The sequence below is a fragment of the Psammomys obesus genome, unplaced genomic scaffold, assembly GCF_907164565.1.
Source record: "Psammomys obesus unplaced genomic scaffold, mPsaObe1.curated_primary_1811, whole genome shotgun sequence".
NCBI classification, from domain to species: Eukaryota; Metazoa; Chordata; class Mammalia; order Rodentia; family Muridae; genus Psammomys; species Psammomys obesus.
Genome location: NW_026591816.1, coordinates 6828720 through 6836797, shown reverse-complemented (window position 1 = coordinate 6836797; position 8078 = coordinate 6828720).

Sequence of the window (8078 nt, the reverse complement as noted above, 5' to 3'; positions counted from 1 at the left end):
CTCCAACAGTGTCAGCTTGTTGGCAGTTTAGCAGGGTCTTGGCAGTTTATCGATCCTCTCTGAGCTCTGTTTCCTCATATGAAGAATGGTAAGAGCTGGGATGGTGTAGGAAGGAGGTGGGGGTTTAGGACACAATTCAGGGGGAGTTCTTGAGAGTGCCTGGGATGCAGTCAGTGCTCCCTAAAAGTTACAGGCTCATCCCTGCAGGCCCTGAAGGGAGTTAGTTTGTGCAGTGACTGAACAGACAGCATGGTGGGTGACCGTTCCTCAGGTAATGTTTCAGATGGCCTTGGGATGTGACCTCAGAAGTTACAAATAAAAGCATGCTTATTACAGAAGCTCAAAAATTTAGACCAGAAGAGGAAGTCCTGCCTGGGACCTGCTGCCTCCCTCATCATGCTGGGTTTGGTGTGTAGAATTTGTTGATTTTTTTCTTTAGGACACAAAGGTTTATGTGATTTTAGGCATTACAACAGAAGTTCAGAAAGCTCTCAAGTGTTACCTTGACGTTACCAATATTACAGAGAAAAAGAAGAGATCCAGCACTAACCTAAGGCCACCTTCCTTCCTCCAACCGCAAAGGCATTTTCACAGATCCCCCTCCCCGATTCCATGTCAGCTTTCCCTAACCTGCTTGGCCTGGGGAACGCAAGCCTCCTCTCACGCGAACTCTGCTCATCAGCCGGGACATCCCGGTGCTGCTGGCACTCAGACACCAGGCCGTTCATGCCGTTCATGCCGTTCATGTCGCTCTCTGCCTCGCTGAACTCGGTCTCGCCCACGCCCTCCCCGGTGTACCGGTGCAGGGAGCCTTGTGCGGGCACGTGGCTCCGGGATGCGCTCGAGCAGCATTGCTGCTGTTGCCAGTGAAGGTGGCTGACATCATGCGGCCTCGAGGAGGGTGTCACACACGGCTCCACCCCAGTGTCAGAGACCGGGTCCCCACGCCTGAAGCCAGCGCCGCCCCGCAGTGAGTGGATCAGCCGCAGGCCTGGAGACAGCCGCAGCTTTCAGGCTCCTCCCTCACCACGTCCAGGACGCAGCCCGCCGCCTCCGCCCTCCGTGTAGTGGCGCAGTAATTTCCTGCACCACGCTGGCAGAACACAAAGTTGTCCAAACGGTCCAGACCTGACTCCAGGCCCATCAGGATGGCTTCACTGTAGCGTACATTGAACCTTTCCGCTTGCATTTGCGGACAGTGATTTCACTGTCTCCGCGGCCACTTTCAGTGGCGTCGGTACCGCGCTCATCACTGATGACCTCCTGAAACCTGACCCTGGTCGGTTGCCACCCTGGCACGCCCGAACGTGCACGGCCTCTCGCGCGGCACCTTGTCAGCTTCTTGCCGGCTTAGGTCTGTGCCGGTGGCTCTTAGGGTCCTCCATTTCCACACCCACTCCTGGGTACCTGGAGCTTGCTCCGGAGCCGACGGGCGGAGCGATTTTTGTTGTTGTTTTAAGATTAAAAAAAACATTTAAAAAATTTATTTTACTTTTGTCTGTTACGTGCTCAGGTGCACACCCACCCACAGAGGGGTATAAGTAGATGTGGGCTCTTGCCTTCTGACCCGTCCCTCAAGCTTGCATTGTTACATTTTGTGGTTCAAGATGTAACCTCAGAGCAAGTTGACAAAAGAGTCAGAGATTGACTAAGCAATTAGAATTAATTAGAAGCTTACAACTAAAATCTTGTTTAAAAATAATGATTTTTATGGTTGACCTGTAGCTTTCATTTGCTCTTCAGATCTCTCTCTCTCTGTATGTGTTAGAGATTGTCTGGTGTATCTGGGGCTAATGGGAAGAGGAAGTACCTCCATCAAAATTTCCCTCACACTGTCTGCCCAGTGTTTTCTCAGCTGCGTGCTGTGTTTCGTTAGGTTGAGGTTTTGACAGGAAGCCCCTGTTGAGTGGCAGGAGGCAGACATCCTGGCCAGGGACTCAGGGGCGGGAAGGCCCAGAGGAACCGGCAGTTGGGAGTGCGCACAGGGCAGTGTGACCTCTGACTGGTCCTGTTTGGGGAGCTGGACACCAAGATTCTGACTTGGAATCTTTCATCTTTGGTTCCTGCTCTTGGGATTTCTCCTGCTTTGGTTCTCCAAAGGGAGTCCTTCAGACTGCATTTAGATTTTGGAAAAACAGCAGAAAAAGTTCTTTGGATGATCTGAGGACTGCAGCCATCCTTTGATAAGGAGTCTTTATTTCTGAGGCAGTATGCACAGACCCAAAGGCGTTTTACATTGGTAGATTTTATCTCATTTTAAAATAAATAGAAGGGGACACATGAATTTTTATCAAATTATTGATCTAAAACAAAGCCCAAGGTAGCAAAATTCTTCTGTTTTCCAATAATGCTTTATTATCAGCATTTTCTTACTATCATAAAAATCAGTTATATCTCTCCTGGTTTTAAAGAAAATTATTGTTTGGAACATCACTGTATCTGTTTTAGATGTATTTATTGAGTATCTGGACTTCTTTTTTTTTCTCTTTAGACACAAATATTTATTTTTGAGGACAGATTTGTATTTTATACAAATCACTTAAAACATCTAAAATATATTATTTATATCCTACAATATACAGTATTTAATGAAGACTCATTTGATCAGAACACCCAATGATTATTTTTTCAAATTTAAAAACATTTCATTGGTTCTTTGTGAGATTCACATCATGTACCCCAGACCCCTCATCTATCTGGCCCCTCATATCTGCCCTTCACCCTTGCAACCTTCCCCCCAAACACACACACAAACACACAACAACAACAACAACAACAACAAAACAAAGCACAGAAAACGTCTCATCACGGAAGCTGCAGTGTGTCACAGTGTGTCCCACAGTGTAGCCCTCTGTCCACACGTCTTCACTTGTAAATGTTCATTGCACTGAGTCTTTGGTCTGGCTCAAGATCTCTGGCTTCTGTGACACCATCAGTGTTGGAGCCTCACCAGAGTTCCTCCCTGTTATCCAGTTTCTGCCCACTGTCATGGAGATCCTGCAGCTTTGGAACAGCAGGGCTGGCCCCTGCAAGTGTCTCAACCATTTGCAGATGATGTGGACTTTGGGGTGGGCCATCTGGGAACCCTGGATCTGAGCCTGGGTGGCAGCAGCGCTGGTCAGTCTACCGGATCTCTCTTATCTGCACCACCAGGGTCAGCGCTCCAGCACCACTCAAAAGCCTCCATCAGCAGGAAGTAGGGTCCGCTCTCCTCTCTCATGCCCTTGAGCTGGCTCGCCTGTGCCTTCACCATCAGCGCCAGCTCCACTGGATTGCCCGCTCTCCCGAGCGCTATAGCTGGTGAGGGGCAGAGCTAGCTCTCCAGCTCTCATGCCCTTGGTACCAGCTCCCTAGACTGCTGCAGGTGGTAAGGGGTCAGGGGAGAACATCACCCCTGCCACTTCCTGGCAGATGAGTGTTGGGGCCAGCTCTCCCATGCTCACACCTCAGGGCTGGCTCACCTGAGCCCTCACCACCAGGGTCAGCTCTGTTGTGCTGTCCAGGTGAGGTTCAGGCCCTACTCTCCTGAGTACTGCACCTGGTGAGGGGCAGGGACAGCTCTCCTGTGCTCATGACCCTGTGGTCAGCTTTCCTGACTGTCAGAGAGGGCAAGAGGAGGGGTCAGGGCTGGCCATTACCTCAGCTTTCATGCCACCCCACGGCAGATGAGTGGTATGGTCAGTTCTCCCACACTCACACCCTCAGGGCTAGCTTACCCCAACCCCTACCATCAGGGCCAGAGCCACTGTGCTGCCTGGGCAAGGTGCAGGGCCTGTTCTTCCAAGTGCTACTGTTGTTTAGAGGTGGGGCCAGCTCTCTACAACATCGAATGCAATGAGGGGCGGGGCTAGTTCTCCACAGCCCTTAGACAGCCAGGCGGTCCCCGGTGGCTGCCCCAACCAGGGAAATCCTCCATGTTCTCTAGTGGTAATATGAGCCATGACATCAACAATGATTCCTGCCACTGTATAGCCATGGACTCAGACATGGCCTTCAGCTTGGGCTGGGACCTCACCATGGCCCCAGGTGGCAGGGCTGGCCACTCCCAACAGGCTTGCTCCTCTCTACACTCAAGTCTCAAGTTCCATCTCTCTTCATAATGCCCAAGATGCTCCACTTCTCCTTCTCTCCCCTCTGACCACCAGGGGCAGGCTGGCAGGCCCCTGGGTGACATCTTCCATCCACGCCACATCCATGCTGTGTGGCATGTCGGCAAGCAGGTGTCTATGGCCCACCTGTGCCATGCATTGAAGAGCAGGTCTATGGGTGGCATGATGGTCCACAGGTGGCTTTGAATGCACAGAGACAGAGGTTTTTCTGTGTAACCTTCGTTGTCCTGGACTCACTTGGTAGACCAGGCTCTGCCTGCCTCTGCCTCCCTGAATGCTGGGATTATAGGCATGTGCCACTGCACCCAGCATAAAATTTTTTTTGTTGCTATTTTGTAACTGTAATTTTGCTTCTGTTATAAATCATAATGTAAATATATGATCTGCAGGATATCTGGCATATGACCCCTGTGAAAGGGTCATACAGCCCCCAAGTGGTTATGACTCACAGGTTGAAAAACACTGAAATAGAATTTTTCATTGCTCTGATATTATTAGGGGCTTCATTCAACTGTCCATGGTGAAAGCATGGTAGAATGTTCTATTAATTACCATAAAAAGTTTAACAATGTTCCAGGATTTTAAATGATTGTAAGACTTTTTTTTTTTTTATGATGGTAATAGTGGGCATTTTAAACTTTATCTTATTGTTATTGTTTGACCCAACCCACAGGTCTGTCAACGGAGACCCTGAATGGGGGTGTGGAAATGGAAAGGGACAAGAGACTCAAGAAATGAAGACCGAGACAGTTTCTCTGATCAAGGTCTCAGTTTATTCGAATTTTTCATACAACTTTATAGGCAGGCTGGAGGAATGTAATTTCCTTTGGCAGGGTTACTAAGTGACTAGGAGTCACAGAATGGCCCACCAGAGGAGTCACAAGATGTGCTAATAATGGTTGTTTGGAAAGTTCCTCAGAAGTGTTACTTGGGAAACCCTGAGGGGGAAGAGGGTTTAAGGTGTTTCAGGAAGATGACCTTTATCGAAAGCCCAGGTCAGCCAGGAATGCACTATTGCATCCAAGCAGTAGGCCATTAAGCCAGGTCAGGCCAGATGCCAAGAATTCTGGGGGCAGCAAGATACTAGAAGGCTCCCCACAATTGTTATTATTATTTTTTAATACTTTATTTATTTTTATGTGGCTGGTGTTTTGACTGCACGTATGTCTGTGTGGGAGTGAGATCCTCTGGAACTGGAGTTACAGTTGTGGGTTCTGGGACTTGAATCCTCTGGATGAACATATTATTGAGCATTTAACTACATGGCCCACCCTTAATTTGGATTTGTGATTCTTCTGCTCAGATTCCAAAGTTTGGGGATTAGAGGTGTGTATCACCACACCCAGCTCTAGGTTCTGTTGATTTGATAACAGTTTTTGTATTTTTTTGTATTTAGGAGAGAAAAGAGTGAAACAGGGTTTTATTGTGTAGCTCAGGCTGGTCTCCAACTCATAGAGAGCCACTTGTCTCTGTCTCTCAAGTGCTGGGACTAAAGGCATGGTAAATTGTCTGTTTTCAAGTGTATACTGGTGCTCAATGAATTTCCGTGTTGAACAACTGTTGCCCTACCTGTCTCCACAACTCTTTTCATGTTGCAACATTAAAATTCTGTGCTCATTATACATAATGCCCATTTCATGTCCTTCTCAGCCCATGGGACCCCCATTCCATTCTCTTCATGATTTTTGACTAATTACATACTGTAATTATATAGCATTTGACATTTAGTTACTGGCTTATTTCACTTAACACAGTATCTCCAGGGTTCATCTATGCAGGAGCACAGAGCATATCTGTCTTCATTCTTGTGTGTGTATGTTTGTTATGAACTTAGGGCTTGTGTATATTGTGTACGGGACCACTAAGCTATGCTCATTATTCTCCTAACATCACTTGTTTAGAATACTGTCCTTTCCAAGTTAAGTCTTGGTATCCTTGTTAAAATTTGATCTCAGATGTCCAAATTCTAGAATAGTCAGGGTGGATGATCTTCAAGCTCTCTCCTCACCATGGAGCTGTTTGTTGTTGGTAGCTGCTGAGAAAGAGAGAACTGTTCAATTTTGGGGATGCAGCATCTGGTAAAATCCCCATGAGCCAGTGGATGGCTCTAAGTACACCTGGGAAGCACTGACCATACTTAGTGTGTTATAAAACATACAAACAAACAAACACACACAAAGGAGACTTGAGGTTGGGAGGGAGAGTGCTGGGGGATAGGGAGGGAGTTGGAGGGGATATGCTTATACTTCATTGCATATGTGTTGGGAGCCGTTGTTCTGGCAACTGCTTTGATATTTAAATCTCAGTGGAAAGACTGCTTTTACCAGGCCTTCACTGAAGTCAGGGAAGAATTTCCAAGTCCATCTCCTTTTGTTTGTGACAGCAGGTGGGAGAGCTTGTCAAGGTCACACCTCCTGTTTCACCTCCTTGTGAATTTAACCCATTGTTCTGAGCTGTTTTTACTCTGGCTTAAAAGCACTCTACAATAAAAAAAGCACTTGACCAGCCAGTCTAGAGCCTCTCAGAAAGGTCCTACGTGTGGTTTGTTAGTTTATTTATTTTAATCCTCACTCCCAACTCAAGAACTATTTGACTCTGCTGGCAGGCTCCGGCAGATTGGCGCCTAACGAGGGGCTTGAGATACAGGGAATCAGTGAAGGACACTGCGGTTGTTGGCGAGATCGCATCATTAAGTAGAAAGGGTGCAGTGAGTAAATAAAAAAATAAAAATGGGACAAGGCATTAGTCTAGTGTTTTTGTATGAAACTTAATTAAAGGTAGCCTGTATAAGCAGCAGAAAACTGAGAAAGTTAAACTTGCAGGCTCAGAGAGAAGGAAGTTAGAAAGATGGGAGGCTTCAAGAGAAAATGATATTATACCATCAGCTCCTCCAGAGGAGTTATATTTCCCTCCTGATGACAGTAATTTCTTGCCAAAAGGAGACTTTGAGGAAGACTTAGATCCTAATGAGGTTGCAGAGTTGGAGGAAGAACCAGATCAGTATTATTCTGAGAGATACCCTCCAATTCAGGCTATGCATGTTAAAAAGCATAAGCCTTGGCAAAAAGAAATTAAAAGACTGGGGCTTGGAGGAAATAAACAGAAAAATTGGAGAATTAACTACTAGGGAGGCTATGCATGTTAAAAAGCATAAGCCTTGGCAAAAAGAAATTAAAAGACTGGGGCTTGGAGGAAATAAACAGAAAAATTGGAGAATTAACTACTAGGGAAAATGAGGCTCAATCCCCCACTCCAACTCCATCATTGGTTGCAGGTTTGGACCCTCCTCCTGGGACTGCTACAGTTGCAGTGGCCCAAAAGACAAGGGGACCTTTTCCTTTGTCCACTGTACGGGCAACTGTATCCCCTTTACAAGCTTCTTTACAAGAAGCTAGGCAGAATGGAGAAGATATAACTGAGTTTTAGGGTTTTCCAGTTCTAGAGCAGCCTGATGGACAGGGTAATATGGCAAGAATCCATGCTCCTATACCTTTTAAACAATTAAAAGAATTAAAATCTGCATGCTCCAATATGGTCCTACAGCACCTTTCACTCAGGCTTTGTTGGAGTCCTTGTCTACTGAGGCCCTCTGCCCAGGAGACTAGAAACAGTTAACAAGAGCATGCTTATCAGGAGGAGATAATTTATTATGGAAGTCAGATTTTGCAGAGCATTGTCAAGCTATAGCTGAACTTAATCGAGCTCAGGGAATTCCTATATGACATGCTTGCTGGAGAAGGAATCTACAGGGAAATAGGATAACAATTGGATTTTGATGTGGCCATTTATGCTCAGGTAAATACTGCTGCCTGGAGGGCCTGGAATAAACTTCCACAAGCAGGTAGACAGGTGGAGAATTTGTCTAAAATCTGTCAGGGACCTGATGAGTTATTTCAAGATTTTGTGGCAAGATTAATGCAAGCAGCAAACAGACTTATAAGTGATGAAAAGTCTGGATTATTATTAGTA